We start from the raw sequence: 18119 nt of genomic DNA, 5'->3' as shown, positions 1-18119 counted from the left end.
CATAACACAACACGATGCATTTACAGAGAAACGAGACTCGAGACAGAGACGAGACTTGAGTTCAAGAGGTGAGACTCGAGACGAAGCCCTAGTTCAGAAAACGAAGCCGAGACGAGACTGGCTCAAGTCTCGTATCGTGGCAACACTAGATATCATGGCTCTCAAATTGAAAATTCTAATTCAATTGTCAAACACGTTCAGGAGAGAAGATGAGAGGATTAAAAGAAATAAACTAGCGAATACGGTGGGAAACGAGTATTATGAAGAGGAGGTGAAGGACCTAACTGGACTCAAGTACACTTTGAAATCCACCATAGAGCTATGTAAAAGAAACACGAGAAATGGAATGCAATGAAAGGACGACGACTGCACGATAATGAAGAAATTAAGTTGGAATTGAAAACTGAGGAGATTATTTTACGCAGAGCGCAAGCGTAAATATTTTTTTGAGCCAAATCACACTCAAAAAAATACGTTTGAGTCATCAGAACACAAAAAGGCTTATGAACACTACATGCTCCATCTTGCGCTCTAGGACTAACAGTTTCCTTCAGATTTTAATGCCCTTTTTCTCTAACATAATACTTCCTAAATTCCAACGATACAAATCAACTACCTGGATTTACTTCGCTATTTAGGGGAGCGTGGGGGTAATAGCGTACACTTAAGAATTTTCAGTTTACATCTTTCAATTGAAAACTTCAATGAAAGAGGCAATCATATTATTTTGAAGGAAATGCTGTTTCTCACCAATTCTTTGCTTCATATTTGGAAAACTTAACTTACTTTGAGTGCTATATCCATTTTACAAAACACACGGCACGGTATTGTCCTGAGTGCCGGGGCAATACAGTACACTGTGCGGTATTGCCCCAACTGGTTATGGCAAAATCAAAGATGGAAAATGTAATTTAAAATTTTATTCTATCATCGAGATGGATAAAACTTGGCGTATTGGCTTTCATTAAAATTAAAATAATACCAAACCCCCGATCTTAGCTGAAATAAAAGTCAACTAACATAAAACAAAATTTTTAAAAATCCTTTTCTATTTACGATTAAATGATTTATAATGGCATCAAAACATCAAAATGAAATGAACATGAACTCCATAATTAGTTCAGACAAACTGACGACACGACGGATGTAGGGCGTTTGGATTATTGAGGTGTTCCGACAACCGTGTGTTCGAGCTATCGAGGTTTGCGTGTACTAGGAAGGATTGGCAACTCACCCATTCAAAGGTCCTTCATAATTCACATAAACAATCTTAAAATACCAACATTCTCATTTTAAAGTTCCTTAGAAAAGTTAAAATATTATATGGGGCACTATCGTTCAACACGGGGATATACCGTACACCTTGCGGCTTGGACGGTATTGCCCCAAGCAAGATGTACGGAATTGCCCCAAAACGACATGGCGTGACATTTCAACCTTAACGTAAAATAAGAACAATAGAGGATATTAAAAAATAGCCCATGATATGGGATATTCAAAACCACTAGTTTGAATATCGTCACTAATAACCTGTTTCACTTACTGCAGTTCGAGCTAGTCTTAAAAATTATAAGAAAAGTGGGAAAAACAGAAAAACTTTTGTCAAATACACGTCCGTAAAGGTAGAAGCTCCCAGATTGTGTTCATCGGTTTCGCTTTCCTTCCGCTACCGAGCAGAATTTCCCAGTGCTCGTTACATACTCCAGTTGATCTAAAATTATGGTGCACGGTATTGCCCCGCCGTACGGTAATACCCCGATCTCCCCTAATGCTCGTATAATTAATTCTGAATTCATGGAGTTCGGGTTGAATTAGAGTTACACCTTCAGCAAGTAGCAGCGAAGTAAAAATTCACATTAATTTCTATTGGAGGAAATTCCCCTGGATAGGGAATAGAGTCACGGACTTTTCGCTTTCCGGGCCACTGCGCAGGCTACTGTTCCATAAGTCAGGAGGCAATTTTACTGACGGTCATTGAGCTAGATATTACGTACGATGTATAAATTTTAAGATAATACCAAACACTCTGAGGAAGAAGCCATAAGCAGAGTGTCGAAACGTCGCCAACCGCCATCTCACGAACCTGTTGGAGAGCCAGTGAAGTCATCTTGTGTGGGTAAAGGAACGGGGTCGGTGGTTTTAGGAAGGCAGCCAGCTCTCACGCAGATTAGATCCTCGAAGAAAATCATCGATGGATGGATTGAGTATACAAGCAATGTAGAAGTGTTAAGAAGAGAGATAGAAAATAGGAGTCTTCCAAAAATTAATTAAGAAGACGGGACAACATGGCCACATCATCTTGATGGCCTGATGAAAACAATCGTCGCAGGACATGTGGACGGGAAGAAAGGCAAGGGATGGCCCCGAATGAGTTACATAGAAGAGATTATAAAGGATGCGAAAGAGAGTAAATACGTCACTATAAAAATGCTGGCAGAAAGCTGGAGAAAGGAATGGAGATCTGCGTCAACACAATCTCACAATTGTTGACTTATGATGGTGATTAATTCCAATCAAAGGGAAACCTTCGACCTATTGGACCACAATTAACTTAACACAAAGCAAAAGTATTACAAGGTTACTATTTAAATGTCCATTAAATCACACGTTCGAGGAAATTAGTTGGATAGGAGAAGGAGGTGGCAAGCCAACGACAAACGACGAACAACTTGCTCCAGCCGCTTCCTCTGACAAACGCCATTGACACGCTGAAGTTTGAAGTGATAAGGAAAGAATTCTCAAAATCACGCACGAATGAGAATAACGCAAACTCATGGTCTCCAAAAGGACGATAAAGCCTTTCGTCACACGAACTTCCAAGAAATATATGACATTAACGGATAGAGATGTTCAACACGCGCAGACTTGGTATTATAATAGCACTAGCAATAAATGCTATAATGATAAGAAATTGTACTCCTAAAGTTTAAGTACCATGCTAAAATAACTCTTGTAATTAATAGGCTGACTATGCTCAGGAAATAGTTAGAGCCATACTGTTTTCGAAGAATTGAAAAATTAAAAATCACCCGTGAGTGCAAATATAGGCCAAACCGTAGCAAATAATTTTCCCGAAATTCCCTCTGCGCTAAATTTGCACTTGGAATTAATTGCAGTGAATTGAATAGATAGAAGCCGTCAAAAAGGAACTTAGGAACAATTCCAAACCCCTCTCGTGAGTTACACGTTCCGTCAATAATATGTAAGTTATCGTAAAATAAGGGTTCTGTAAGAACACTACTGAGCTTGTTGTACTTCTCACAATTTTATAAATAGAAGGATGATACAATTTTTTTTTATATGCTTCCGTGGTCTACGAGAGAACAGATAATATCCTTCAATGGGGAACATACGCATCATAAATTGTCACTCCATAAAATTTTAATACACGATTGGGCGAAGTTGAGCACGCTATTTTTTGTGGTTAAATTTTAAAACAGGCTTCCAACTGGTATGCATAGTAAAATAATCTCTTGGGCGCGTCTCATTATTATTATGTCTATTTTTTCTTTTACTCTGAATATCAATTTTATGAAATTATAAACTCCGACATCTAACCAATGCAATCGATGGCGGTGGGGTAAGGTCCTCACCTGCCAAGCCGTAAGTCGTGGGTTCGAGTTCCACCTTGATAGGTAGACCTTATATCCAGGCCAAGAACGTTTATGATCATCCGTCATAGTTTCCCATTAGACTCCCCCTTTATAATGGTCTTAAATTCGCTGTTTTTTGGGGCGATGAAATGAAATAAATATATTTGTCACTGTCTGTAAATGCTTATTTTTAACCGTTCCAGCATTTTCTGCTAATATCGCCTATTGAAGGGCCGAAAAAAAGCAATATCCTTGACAACACCACCAGACTTTTACTTTAAAGTTCGTTTTTAATGTATTAAGGCTGTAATGAAGTCATTAAACACGAGTAAATAAAATTCATCCAAAGAATTTTTATATTAATAATACAAAAAACTAAAGGAATTTATATGATTCGTGCATTTGATGTTAGCTAGTAGCACTACAAACATCATCTCCCACGTATTAAACCCCCTAATATCAGTCACTATTTCTTTCCAATTACTTTCTTATAGGGCAGTTTTATCCTCTCCGACATACGAGGAAAGGAGGCCCGAACTACTTCAGCTAAGTCCTAGGACCTAATCTAACCATAATACCTTCGGCAATAATCCACTGAAGGGGGTCCAAATCCTTTTCCTGAGCCGCTTACGACTTCCTACGAAGTTGATTCGTGGAAACTGCTCCGTGAGAATCATTGCTTTGACGACGAAAGACTAATCGCAAATACGAAATCGGAACCCTTCTGCCACTATGCATTAATGGGCAGAAGTCAACAAAAATCCACCCCAATAGGGAGTCTAAATGCAGATACGTCGAATACACAGTGGCTTTTAGCGAATGGCTGTCATGATCCTTTCTTCTCAGCCAGTTTAACTGGGATTCTAGGAACTAGGCCTCTGCGGTCTATCACGGATGGCAGTCCACGAGAAATAGGGGACCACGAATGTCGCCACCAGAAATTTATTCCCATGAGGAAAATTTCAACGACTCCAGGCATTGAAACACGTCCATTCAGCCCCATTACCTTAGTACTCTTCCCGCTAGGCTAACACACTCACACATATTCGAAAAAGGCTATTCTGGCTTCCAGCCGGGTCGTCTCCCTCCATTCTGCCGACGTTTCGGAACCCGACTCGTGTTCCGAAACGTCAGCAGAATGGAGGGAGACCACCCGGCTGGAAGCCGGAATAGCCTTTTTCGAATATAGTCATTAGCCCTGAGGATGGATCCCGACTCGTGTTTCGAAACGTCGGCAGAATGGAGGGAGACCACCCGGCTGGAAGCCCGAATAGCCCTTTTCGAATATAGTCATTAGCCTTGAGGATGGAACCCGATTCGTGCTCCGAAACGTCGGCGGAATGGAGGGAGGCCACCCGGCTGGAACCCCGAATAGCCTTTTTCTAATATATTTATTAGCCCTGAAGATGGAACCCGACTCGTGTTTCGAAACGTCGGCAGAATGGAGGGAGACCACCCGGCTGGAAGCCCGAATAGCCCTTTTCGAATATAGTCATTAGCCCTGAGGATGGAACCCGACTCGTGCTCCGATACGTCGGCAGAATGGAGGGAGACCACCCGGCTGGAAGCCAGAATAGCCTTATTCGAATATATTCGCCGGGAAAGCATCAGATTTTACTTCACACTCACACATAGCTTCCAAAAATATCCAACTGCCTGATAACATTTCATCCTTCTGACAGAAAAATTATAGGCGATTATTACGCTTTCTTTCCAGACGCAAGAGGGAAAACCGGAGGCGTTATGAACTGCTTGCGTCGATTCCTCGATTCCCGAGAGAGACATGTGACGGGCAATACGCTTTTCACGGACATCCGAGGAGGAGAACTACGCATTGGGAGATGCTGGAGTCCCAAGGAGAATTATTCACAACGGATAATCAGTCACGTTCCTGAAGCAATCTCCTTAGATTCAATCACTCCCTGCCCCGACAACAGTTAATTGCCACGGTGGTTGTGAAGGCAGCAAACCGCTTTGACGAGCATCCAACCGCTAAGCGAGCCCCCCACTCCTCAACTGAAAACTCCTGTTACATAACAATAATTTTTCAGTGCCCTTCGTTTCTCCTCAAATAATAAGAAAAAGAGCTATAAAAGACTTCACATCACCTTGCTCAACTTCATAGGGCGATTACGCCATCGTCCAGAGCCTTCAGCCCTCACCAAGGATTTTAAAAACGAACGAGTCCTCTTCCGACGCATCAAACGTTATGTAACAAAATAAAGGCACATTTGGTGCAGAGGAAACACTCTTTTATGGGTTGGTGGTGAGGATCCTTAGAGGGGAAGAAATAATCTCTGCAAAACCACCGAATACAACAGGAGCAGAAAAAAGTCGCCACGAAGAAGTCCACGGGCTTCGTAAGAGGCAACGCGTGCAAAACCGCATCAATTTATAATGAATAGGTGCCGTCTGAAAATACTACGGAAGTAATATGGAAGTGGAGATTTCGCAAAAAAAAATCGTTTTCTACTCTCAGATTAATGCAAAAAAGTTTCACGCAAAAACGATATGGTACGTTTTTTCCATACCTCTTATTTAGAGCAACGCGTCCTGATTGACTTATTCACTCACTCATAAACGCACAGACAAACTACTCAAGATACTGCCAAAAAATTTTCAGGATATTTTCCTTGTATCATGCATAGGTGAACTAAGAAAGAATTTTTTAAGAAATAATTTTTGGTGTAGTTCTCACTCCAATTAATTAACCGTAGCAAACAGAACACGCTCAGCGATTTATGACTTCACCACTCCCTCATGAGGTTTCAATTCGAAGTACCATAAAACAACTAACATTTTAATATTGACGGTCGAAGCAGTTACTCAGGGAAGGAAGAGTCCGTGGGATATGGAGGCTGGAAAAAACCCCACGCGAGTCTCATAATAAAGGCATAATACCATCGAAATCCCACACATGGAGCTTCCAACTGACACTGGAAAGCAGCATTCTAGAAATGTTCGATAATCAAGTCTAATTCAGTCAAACCTGGAATATAAACCCTTTCTAGGACGAGAAAAAGTTTAAAAAATAAAATTCACAAATTTACATTGAGAATACGTAATTTGCGAGGGGAGGCAAGCGTCAAGGTTGCTTCTACCACTAATTGAATCAATGATGACCTCCGCATAAAACCATGCAGACGGTTGTATGCGAAGGGTAAAGAGGAAAATATCTCTTCAAATGAAAAAAAGGAAGGACTCAGATCTAACACTACGCCAAACTTCAAGAACAAAAGAAGAAATAACAACAATAGAAAATATTCCATCGAAAAAAAGAAAAAATGTCCTCATGCCATCCTTAATTTTACGGAAACAAGAACATTGATTCAACGGATCAAGCATTGCAATAAACAAATCACAGTTAGGTTCATTGCTATATAATAACTGGTATACAACTCGGAATTAATTTCCGGTCAGTACTTGTTCACTATAATACGTTTTACAGAACTTAACTTTTGATTTTAGATTTCCATTCTATAAGCAATGTGGCTTACAGTTAGTATTTTACTACTACAGCCATCTGATCAGAAACTACCAGAATACGGCGTGTTACACTAAAAAATGGCGTTATTGTGAATGACTCAATGATAATACAGTCTTGATCAAAAGTCTCGGTTTATGTCGTCCAAAGCTATCCTACTTGTTTCTCTAATGGAATTCGATATTGAAAGATATGCTTCGAACCACTTGCGATGATAACTTGAAACACCCAATGAGAAAAAAATTTCACGCGGAAGAAAAAGGTTTCGCGTCCGTCATCCTGGGTGACCCACGGAAAATACAAGGAGGATAAAATTCAGGGGCGGGATGTGGCGGCCGCCCCCGTAATTTCTGGAAAATATTAGAGCATGGTAATTTCAAAGGTGGCTACCCAATGGAAGTTTATTTATCAGCTTAACGAACGATGTTTGAGAATAACTAATGAGTGTCCAAGAGCCACTTTACTACGCATTTCAAACCTCGGACGCAAAGTCACAGAGAGGTATTGTATGACACCAAGGCGCCAAGAAAGGTAATGAACAGACCCCACCCCCAAACAACGACCTTAATCCGTCCCTGGATATAAGCCTATTCATAAAATAACCCATAACCAAGTGTTCACTCACGTCTAAGAAGTACCTTCACGACAGCTGAACAGTGTTGGGTTGAGAGAGAATTTCACCTAAGAACAAATCGTTTAAAGACAGCATGCTTTAATGACAAGGAGAACATTTGCATTAAACAAACACGAGAACATACGTCATGGGAAGGAATAGTAAACTCCGAGTACCCATAAAACATGCAGTATTCCAGGGGCCATAAAAGGTTTAGGAGGTACAAAAGGATGAATTTTCTCAGCACTTAATGCAGACGGAAAATCCATATGCTCACTTAACCAAGGGTTACGCTTGGGCTTCGGAGTTACTCTGGACTGACTTTTGGAATCCTTCATTAAGTTCGTACAAATAGCAAATAGGGGCATTTTTTTCGTGGATCATTAAATTCAATGTGCATTTTGGTCATTTAATCGGAAAACGTTATTGTAGAAATATCATCACTCCTGTGCATTATATTTGACGTAGCTTGGCACTTTTCAACGGCACAGAAATAATCTGCACCACTCAATGCGCGCCTTCCATTGCAATAAAATTTGATATAGCCCAGGTTTTGCCAGCGTCGGCAGGTAATTTGCCATAGTCGATACTGTCTGCAATTTCCCTCGATTCAATGTATCGCCATGGATTCTTAAATGGGAACGTTCCAAGGATTCACCGAGAATTGATTGACCCCTTATTTGGCTGCAAACGCACGACGACCGAATATAAAGAAACGAATCCATTGAAATACCGACTGACGAACGATTTGATTGAAAAACGCAGCAATAACGTATCATGTGATTTGTGGCGCGATGTGGCGGAAATTCTGATTAAATTAGACATTTAAATATTTTCCAATGAATTATTTCCGCGCGACGCGTTTCGCTGTCACTTGTATTGCTTCAACCCGATCGTTTTAGCGTATAAATCAAGAGTGTACATTGTCTTTCCTTCAAATGTGCACTATCTTCCGGAAAAAAGCAGTAGTTATACGATTCTACTACATATATAATTCGATCTATTACTGCAAATCTAGGAATAAGTAACAAATACTTCAAGCATTTAAATCCGGCAGTACATTTCTTTGATGTGTTTCTCTTATAAATGTGTCTCTTACATAAATATATCTCCTCTTACGATAGTGGTTTCTTCAACCCATGTATGACCGAGTCGATGAAAATTTATTCACTCACAAATATGTGAGCGAATATAAAATGTTAGATTTATTTGATAGGATGCGCAAAGCGAGGGCATGGAGTGAAAAGCTCAGAAACCACACCTCAGCGGGAAAATACTATCAACAGGAGGAATATAGTTCACTTTTGTAGATACAGGAATGCGGCAGGTACGGAGCCAGAAATTTGCATCGGGGTAAGTTGGATGGCATGCAGGTTGCCTATACGGATATATTTTTGTCAATTCGCAAGAATCGGAAAATCATACATATCATTAATATTATACATATTAACATCTTCTATTTATTTCGTGAGCATAATGCTGAAAGTTAAAATCATCGCTGGTTATTTTCAGACGCAATTAAATGTAACTGAATCGAAAAATGGAGGTTCAGATGCTAACATCCCGTGGGCTATTGGCTTCAAAAGATGTAACGCGGGTAATCACCAAAAGGCAAAACATTTCGGGGGGGCTGAAGCCCCGCGATTTTTCCCCTGGCCACGAGCCTGGAAGACAGCTATTTCGATTGCGCCAAGTATTACTTTAAAAGCAATCCTTATCGACAGAAAATGACCCCACCTTCTGAGCTTGCGTGTCACGTGTGGAAGACGAATCCGAGACCGCGTGAATCAAGCGGCAGAATATAAAGGAACGTCTAATTGTTCTTCATGCGCTACGAACTTGTGAACCTATGTTAGAAGCAGAAAATAAAATTACTACCAACGCAAAAAAATTAATAGTTCACGAGAAATGAGGAAGAAAAATACCGAAAGGGTGAGATTGGCAATCGGACAATAATATTGGACAATATGATTGGCAACGGATGACTTTATAAAATTGCTCAATTACTTTATAAATTGAATTGTATGAATGATGTTACGATGGATTCCGGTGAGTGAGAATAAAAGAGAATCCTTGAATAATGAAATCGATTAGAAAAAGCTAAACGTTACATAAGATGCCGTCTGGTTACCTCGTGCATGTTTCCCCGCAGTGAGATGTCACCAAACTTGGCTCCTTCATAAAATAGTACTCTTCCTAAAATTTGGAATACGAGGGTTGTTTTTTCAACTTTCATTTGTACGTGCGGTACATTCTAGAGTTAGCGATGAAATTCTATTCATCGGAAGCAAAAATATATCCTTCTTCTTTTAAGTATCAATAAATTTTGGTGCACTTACAATCAATGTGGATGAAGAGTTTTTATAGATCAGGTTCGCTGGCCGCTACTGCCAGAGGAGCCAATCTTATGACTCCTTGAAATTCTCGAGGATAAATATTAGAGGTGTGCGACAAAGCACAGATCCACATCATAACACAATCCAAATCCGAGGCTCCGGAGATTGAAAAATTAACTCTAACATATTCGGTTGGTGATATCATCCGCAGAGAATAAACCACCCTATGCAATAAAGAAATTTGTGCAACCATGAGAGTTATTATTAAGAGCTAAGATAATTTGTGCCATGAGGGTAGGGAAGGAAGAGTGGAGTTAAACATGGCGTAGGCATTGGTCTGCTCTTGTTCCTCCTGCTCTAAAGGCGCTAACGGGACTACGGCTTCACATCCCATTCGACGGACGGAATATCGCGCTTCTAGTGTTCTCTACACAGCATTCAAGCAGAGATCGGGCAGTCTCTAAAAATTCTAGGTCACCGCCAGATTTGAACCCGGACCTATGGGTTGTTAAGCCAACACTCTAACCACCCGATCCCCACGAATTGGATTTGGCACAGGGACCAGTTTATCTCCGTGAACTATCCGAGGATATCTTTATTATCATTGTTATTATTTTATTTTTATAATTTTTTCTTGACACCAATAATTACCACATGGTCAAGTAACCATGCCTAAAATTTCTCTAAAATGCTACCTTTATGCAATGAACAGACATTGCATTACACAATCCACAAGCACGATTCAATATCTCTTCAACAATTGATCCCTATTCACGATCCACGTTCCTGCGACGCAATGTTCCCCGAGCCTTTTAAGATGGGCCCTTTTTGATACACGCTCGGATAAATTTCATCCTTTACGGTACATTATACTTCCCCCTCGGTCCCATCTTCTGAGGTTCTTTTGCGTATAACACGGCAGTGTGAACACCGCAGTAAAGGTGACAAGCAAGTCATGACATCCGTGTTTGACGAAAGGGATAGTTCTCAAGTGATGAAAGCATACACTTACGATAACGGTTAGTTGCTGCAATTCATACGCTGGGAATAGAAAGTTGCCCACTAATATCAGGTACTTATTGCCTGAGATATCGATGCTAAGGATCCCGGCATTTCCAAACTGGGCGGGGAGACAATTTGAGGCTTAAAATAAGAACAGATACGCTTCGGTTAGGCAAGAAAATTGGGGAGAAGGCTTCCGTGTTGTGGTTCATATAAATCGAGCCTTCCGGGTTCTCTTACGCGTTGGTTACTCAAGGATGATCACAAATTTTGTAGACGTTACAGTCCTTAAGCTTACGCGTGACCTGAAGACCATACAGTTTTCACGAAATTGGATTAAATTTAGAGAACAGAAGTGATAATCATTCAAAGACAAATAAAACCGCATACATTTCTACATGTGTCTAATCTAAAATCTGTGTCAACATAATGTCCTGCGAGCCACCTGTAGCTGGTGATACGTCAGCACCTTGGCAGGGATCGATTTATTACCACCATCCACTTTGAAATCGGTACCGCAAATGCACACATTACGGTTTTAAAAAAATCTTATAAAAATAACACATTCAGGCAAGTGGTGTGATGTCCCTCCAAGCATGCATAAGACTACATAACGCAAGACTATAACACAAATACATTAACATAAGAAATTAAAAATTGCCAGCGGTTTATAGATAAAGTAAGTCATTCATAAAATGTTAGGGTCAAACAAAGAGTTTCCCGCGAAGAAATAAATATAAAACGAAGCTCAATTATGTAGCATTAAAATAATGCAGAAAGAACAAAAGGGATATGAAAATTTAAGGCCAAAAGTATTCGTTGAGTCCTCTTAGCGAGTTCTGCAATTTATTTCATGAATTGCGAAATTGTTGCTATCACTTATAGAACGAGGAAAACAGGGCATAATAAATCTCTCTGTTCTGCACTCCAATTCTTTTGTCTTCCGCTCGTAATTCCTTAATAGTAAATCGGTAATCGAAGGATATTTTTCGTATCATACGAGATACACTCCTCTCCAAATTTACGACGTAAGCTCATCACATTCTGTGCTCTACGCTCTTGAAATATTCCCAGCCCAACTCACCGAACACGTTGGGAACGCTGCAGCGCGCTGCACTGCTTATCGTATCAGATCAATACGAATCCGCTTATACTGAGCTCATCATCATCATCATTACTGGTCAACAATCCTAAGATTGGTTTGACGCAGCTCTCCACTCAATTCTCCTATCAGTTCATCTTTTCCCACAGTACTTAATGGCGCTGTACTTAATTAATTTCAGCAATCAGTCCTGCCCCATAAAGTCCCAACATGTTAGCAGCACACTCCAAGTGAGGCCTCAATAGAATCATGTAGCTCCTCTTTTTTACCTTTCTATCGCATTTCCTAATAATTCCCTCCACGAATCCCAGTTTGCGATAGGCTTTGGCGCATATGTCGTGCCATATTAACCCCTCCAGAGATTCCGAGTAATAGCGATTCCCACGTATTTCACAAACACTGTATTGGATAGTGGAATCTCGTCAGCGGCGTTCATTCTCTTTAAAAAGATGTTCTTTTCCCAAAAGTTCATAATCACTCACTTCTCAAAATTTAGCCATAACTCCTAAGTACTACGCGATTCATTCATGGTTCCTAGGCTTTTCTCTAATGCCCTTCTATTGGTAAACACGTTAACTTCCCTGTACAAAACGCCATCATCTCTGAGGAGGCGAAAATTGCTGGTGACCACGGTATTAATATTATTAATGTAAAGGAACAAAAGAGGCCCTATTACCCTTCCTTGAGGCACACTCCTAGACACTTTTACAGTATCCAAGCTAACTCCATCCACGAAAACCCTCTCCTCGAGATCGATGAAAAAAGCTTGATCCAACTCACTACGTAGCCAGCTACACCATATGATTCCAACTTTTCCATTTGAATCAGCCTTCAATGCGGCACCTTATCGAATGCCTCCTGGCACCTAATGATTTAGTACCAAATAAATTATGCACCATAAAACAACCAGGTAATTGATGAAGATTAATTATATGATTCCCTAAACTCACGACCAACACTCCATTGGAGCAAAAAGTATGGCATGTAGCGTGCATATTGATGAAGGAAATTCACAATCCGTGAGGATAATAAAAAAAAAAAATAATTTCTGGTACACGGTGGAGGCGGGATCAAGTCCTCGCCAAACAAACCGAAGTTAGTTCGAGTCCCGCCTAGTTAAGTTGCCCCTATCCAGAGCATGGTTGGCAGTGAAAATTTCTCGGGTTTCATACCGGGTAAGGTCCTCCATATTTCTATCCGACTTTCCAATGTGCCACTAGCCCATTGTCCTCAGGGATTCAGGAATCCAATCCATTCCAACTGAATTGCTGAACCTCTGAGGACGATGGGCGAGTAGCACATCGAATCTCCGGAAGGAGATAGGGAGGACCTTACCAGAAGTGAGACCCGAGAAATCTTCACTGACATTGCTCGCCGGGAAAAACTAGACATTACATCAAAGCATGGGTGTTTGTGATCGTCCTACGTTTTTCTTCGTTAGATTACCCCCCTATAATGAACTTAAATGCGCTCTTTTCGGGGCGTTGAAGATAAATAAATACATAAAAAGACACACTGGTGTCGACTCTCACTAGCAGTTGGAAAACGCATACACTCAGAATTTGGCTAGACAAGGACCCAGCCAATATCATGAACCAATTATACTCTATGTAGCCCCAGTTCCTTATCATCTCCCACGTTCCGCATTAGCTTGCATTTATTGCCAGATAGATGATTGCTTAAATTTTAATGTATACGACACTTTAGTAGGTCAACACATCTTATATCAACATTTAATTAAGCAGCGGAACTAATCAATTTAACCCACTAATTCCCCATTAATAAGTTCGATATAAGCAGAACTGTCCACAAAAATATTCGAAAAAAGGGTTGATTATTCGACCACATTACCTAGCGAGAAATCCGCTATCCGTAGTTTCTAAGAATAGAATATTGCACCGATATGAAAATGATTATCTGTCACGTGGTTCTCCGACGCAAGGTTTTATATCACCAGTTACATAAGCAGTACTTAAAGTTTAGCGCATGTTCATGCTGTCTTCCGAGGAAGATTCTGTTGAACCATCATTTGATAAGAGAGGCATTGCATGGGTCACAGTCACACCTGTTACATAAGCAGTACTTATAGTTTATCGCAGGTATATGCGAGGAATATTATGCTGAGCCATCATTTGATAAGAGAGGCATTGCATGGACCACAGCCGATCGGAAAACTAATGAGCCTTCCATACCGGATTTCAAAATATCGGCCAGTTAAACAAAAACGTGGCAACACACACAAAAAGCAAATCGATCCTGTATTTTGACAAAGAGGCCCTGTTTCGAATCCCAGTCATACCAAATGATTTTCTTCGAATTTTATTCCATGATGCAGATACGTGCATGTTCAATTTATTGCGTACGCGCCCATTGCTATAAATGTAATCATGATTCACGAAATGGCTGAAGGCCTTTCTCTCCTGTTAGTTCTGTTTGGGAAGGAATTGCACTTCCCTAAATAGATACTACCACAACTTTAAATATATATACATGTGCTGGTGTGTTCAAGGATCACAAGTAGAGTAACCAATGGCTAAATATTTAATTCAACTAGTTTGTAGACCTCATTATTTCACATATCTGAAATTTACCCCTGCCTAAAAAGCTTGTTTCACTTCATTTAATTATATATTCAAACTTTCGAAAACTTAACAAACAATATAGAGCTGTGTTGGGGAAAACTCACCCCCTACAAAACACTCTAGAAGATAGGAATGGCGCAGTAGATGCCTTAGTTATGGGCCTAGAGATAACAGGATACTGACTCGCGATATTGTGATTTAAGTAGGGATACTAATCGTGAAAGGTGGCAAAGGTTCTCTTAAGTCTCTCATTTCTAGGTGTCTAGCAAGTGGAAACGAGCCAAATTTCACCCCAAGAACATTGTTTCATTGCTGGTACGAAAGCTGCTAGCCGCGCGGTTCCAGCCAAGGCTGGTTACCATGCATACTCGATTCCAACTTACCCATAATAGTCAAAGAATTCCCGCGGACGGCCAAAGCCGAGTGGGGTGGCAGATGCAGAACAAAGTTGGCCCATCGAGAAGCAGACATGGCGATACGGACTGGAGAGTTGGAATGTGAGGTGGGTATGGAAAAAAGAGTGAATTGATAAATGATATGAGCTGAGACGGGTAGATATTTAAGAACATACAACAAAAGGAAGAATATACATCAACTTTATATCAACTATCCTGCAAAACACGTAAAGAGGGAAAGGGGAAGTTTTTAACAACATGCACTACGCTACATGCTGCACAGAAAATATTAACTTCTAAATACATGATACATTCACGAGAATATGTAAGTACGGGGTGAACTGCCACCAACCATGCACTTTTCCCAAAATGCGGGAGGAAGCATGTAACTAAATATGTTTTTTATTCAAATTTTGTATTATTTATTCACATAATGTATACAAGAATAAAGAGAAACATGCGTTGAAGATATTCAAACCCAAGATATCGACGCTACTAAGCATAAAACTTAGGACGCACGAGGTCAGGCATCAAATTTTAAGATAAGGTACCCCAAGAAACCAGCTGTTTCAAGTATCCATAATTTATGGCATTTTATTTAGTACCGTCGGATCGGAAAATTATTTTTAAACATAACTACCCACTGCTTAACCAAATCATCAAAATTTACCCTCATTTTCATCGAAAATAAATTCATATACCAGGTATCATAACAATATTTGGCATCGTCAAGAGACAAATCGAATGCGAGTTTATTTAAAAACACTCGAGATAAGTCCAAATTTTACATGATAAACTTCAAAGCAGTTTCTATTTTAAGAAGGTGGGCTTGGAAAGTGAAGGTCATGTCATTTTTTTGAATCCTCAGCACGTATAGAACTCAAGTTTATCTATCTAATAAAATAAACACAATTATACCAACCTATATGACTTTTTACACTTATTCCGTTTCAAATTACATTCGATAAATGGCGAGAATAGCCATCACACGAAAAAAAACAATAAAAATACATGGAAACATGTCATTCTTGACAAAAACTGACATATGATTCATAATTTCCCCAGAAAGAAAATAATTCAAAAAAATGTACCAAAACAATTTTTTTCGTGATATTAACTAATTTCTTCACTTATTGCAGACAAAATACGTTTAGTGGCGATGCAGTTGCTTTTAGAATTGGTAAATCCCTCTTTTGCAGATTTGGTCCATGCATGTTACATGTATTTGATCTTATAAATAGCTATCAGCTTATCTATTATATTAAGACTGCAACCTCTGCTAACACAGCTCACCTACATAGTCAATCGCAACGAGTGTAAAATCGAAATGTAGGCAGCGAAAGTGATTTCCTACTGCAATCCTTCCAAATTTGTTTGCGTAAAAATAATGTCAACAGAGGAGACATAAAAGAATATTGTGCGGAACATTATAAAATAATGTTGGTTAATATTATTCCAGTGTTAAAAATTGTGAATTTATAGATTATATTAATATATTTTTGAAATATAAATACGAAACTGACTCCACTGTCGTAATAAATAAAATTATAATTAAATCACAAAATTCCAACTTTACATTGCTTTCATGCGATATTAGAGACTAAAACATTCTTATTAAAACGAGATAGGTTGACACAGGTTATTAGGTGCTAAGTAAGGATCATAAAAGAGGCATATACTTGTATTAAAAAAAGTGAGCTTTCATGGACAAATGGACTCAAGAAGTCGCGAGTCAGCTTTCTTAATTGTTACCACAGACTCGTCGCTAACTTCAACCCGAATGTGAGTTTAACAAGTGATGATGATTATCACTTCTCACACCATGTCACAGCAATAGGGTAGGGAGCCAATGCCTTTCCCGCTCATCTGCGATTTACTAAGAATCTAGAAGATCAGAAAATCACAAAGAGATGATTTTTAAATGGGGTTTAAATACATAAGAACTGTCGAGAAATAGAATGGCTTCGTGCAAACTTACAATACTAAGACCAAATCTTAGTTATTACGATGGACTTTAAAGTGTTTCCCATTTTATTCGATACCGCCGACTCATCGAAATATTAGGCTACCAAGAAGTCTTTTCCCCAAAAGAACTCAATGGCTTCAAATAACATGGCCTGTATTGGCTACTAAGAATATAATGCCACAAAAAAGTACAATTGTACACACACCTCATGAGTTGACGAAGCTAAGGCCGAGCACTAACCTTTACTAAGTTGTTAGTTCACTATTATACTATCGGCTATTTTCAAAAACCGAAGACCAGTGGTTATCACCATAGAGCCAAATAGAAATGAACAAGAACGAAAAGTATAATCTAAATAGTACCCAGCGAACCACATCTAGTGTGCTTGGCAGGAATAAATAATAAACTTGCACGAGACACAATGAAGATAGTACGTTTCTGACCACCAATAATTATTTCAAATAACCAATCTTAAGTATTCTTTTTCATCAATAAATCGCAATGCATACTTCAACTTCATTCAATACACACAATTAGCGCTTAGAGCAGAGTGCCCGTAATTGAGGGATCCTGGGTTGAGTCAATGTCAAAGCGGGTGATACTCCTGCTATGTCTTATTGTGGTGTGACATTGATTGGCACAGCTCACTTGCCCCAGAGTATAGCCCTAAAATATGCAACAAGGTCTTGCAAGACATGCACGGGATGGAGACCCCTATGGACTTCATACTCCCTAATCCACACTCTCACAGGTAGGGGTGACGCTTACGATTTCCAATCAATGAATAACGGCTCGACGTTAAAAATGTATCTTCAGCATAGGAAATTTTACTTCCAACATTTTCAATTCCTCTGCCCTAAGCTGTACTCTATAATGCCTCGTAGAATGAGTAACATTGTTCGCTGGCGACGGGTTTTGATGCTGCAGCGGATTTATTTTACATGATAAATTGACGATAATTAAATAAATAGAGAAGGGTTAAAATTACCCACACCGCTGATGAACTTCCTCTCCTCAGTGTCAGCATGGTGATGCTAACGTCCCTT

At 39.7% G+C, this 18119-nt stretch overlaps 1 protein-coding gene across 2 annotated transcripts in view; it reads right to left on the bottom strand.

Annotated features, from left to right (window-relative positions):
• LOC124171890 (sialin-like) overlaps positions 1-18119 on the bottom strand; it is a 166497-nt gene that overhangs the window by 115084 nt on the left and 33294 nt on the right. Inside the window, exon 2 of one of the 2 annotated variants that reach the window (XM_046551279.1) lies at positions 15096-15194. The exons of the other annotated variant lie outside the window; for it this stretch is intronic. The gene's annotated coding sequence lies outside the window, so the exon portion shown is untranslated. The remainder of the gene's footprint in view (positions 1-15095; positions 15195-18119) is intronic. 2 annotated transcript variants of the gene reach the window in all.

Source organism: Ischnura elegans, chromosome X (genome assembly GCF_921293095.1).
Source record: "Ischnura elegans chromosome X, ioIscEleg1.1, whole genome shotgun sequence".
NCBI lineage: Eukaryota > Metazoa > Arthropoda > Insecta > Odonata > Coenagrionidae > Ischnura > Ischnura elegans.
The sequence above is the reverse complement of the archived record's forward strand: the minus strand, read 5'-3'. Positions and strand labels throughout refer to the sequence as shown.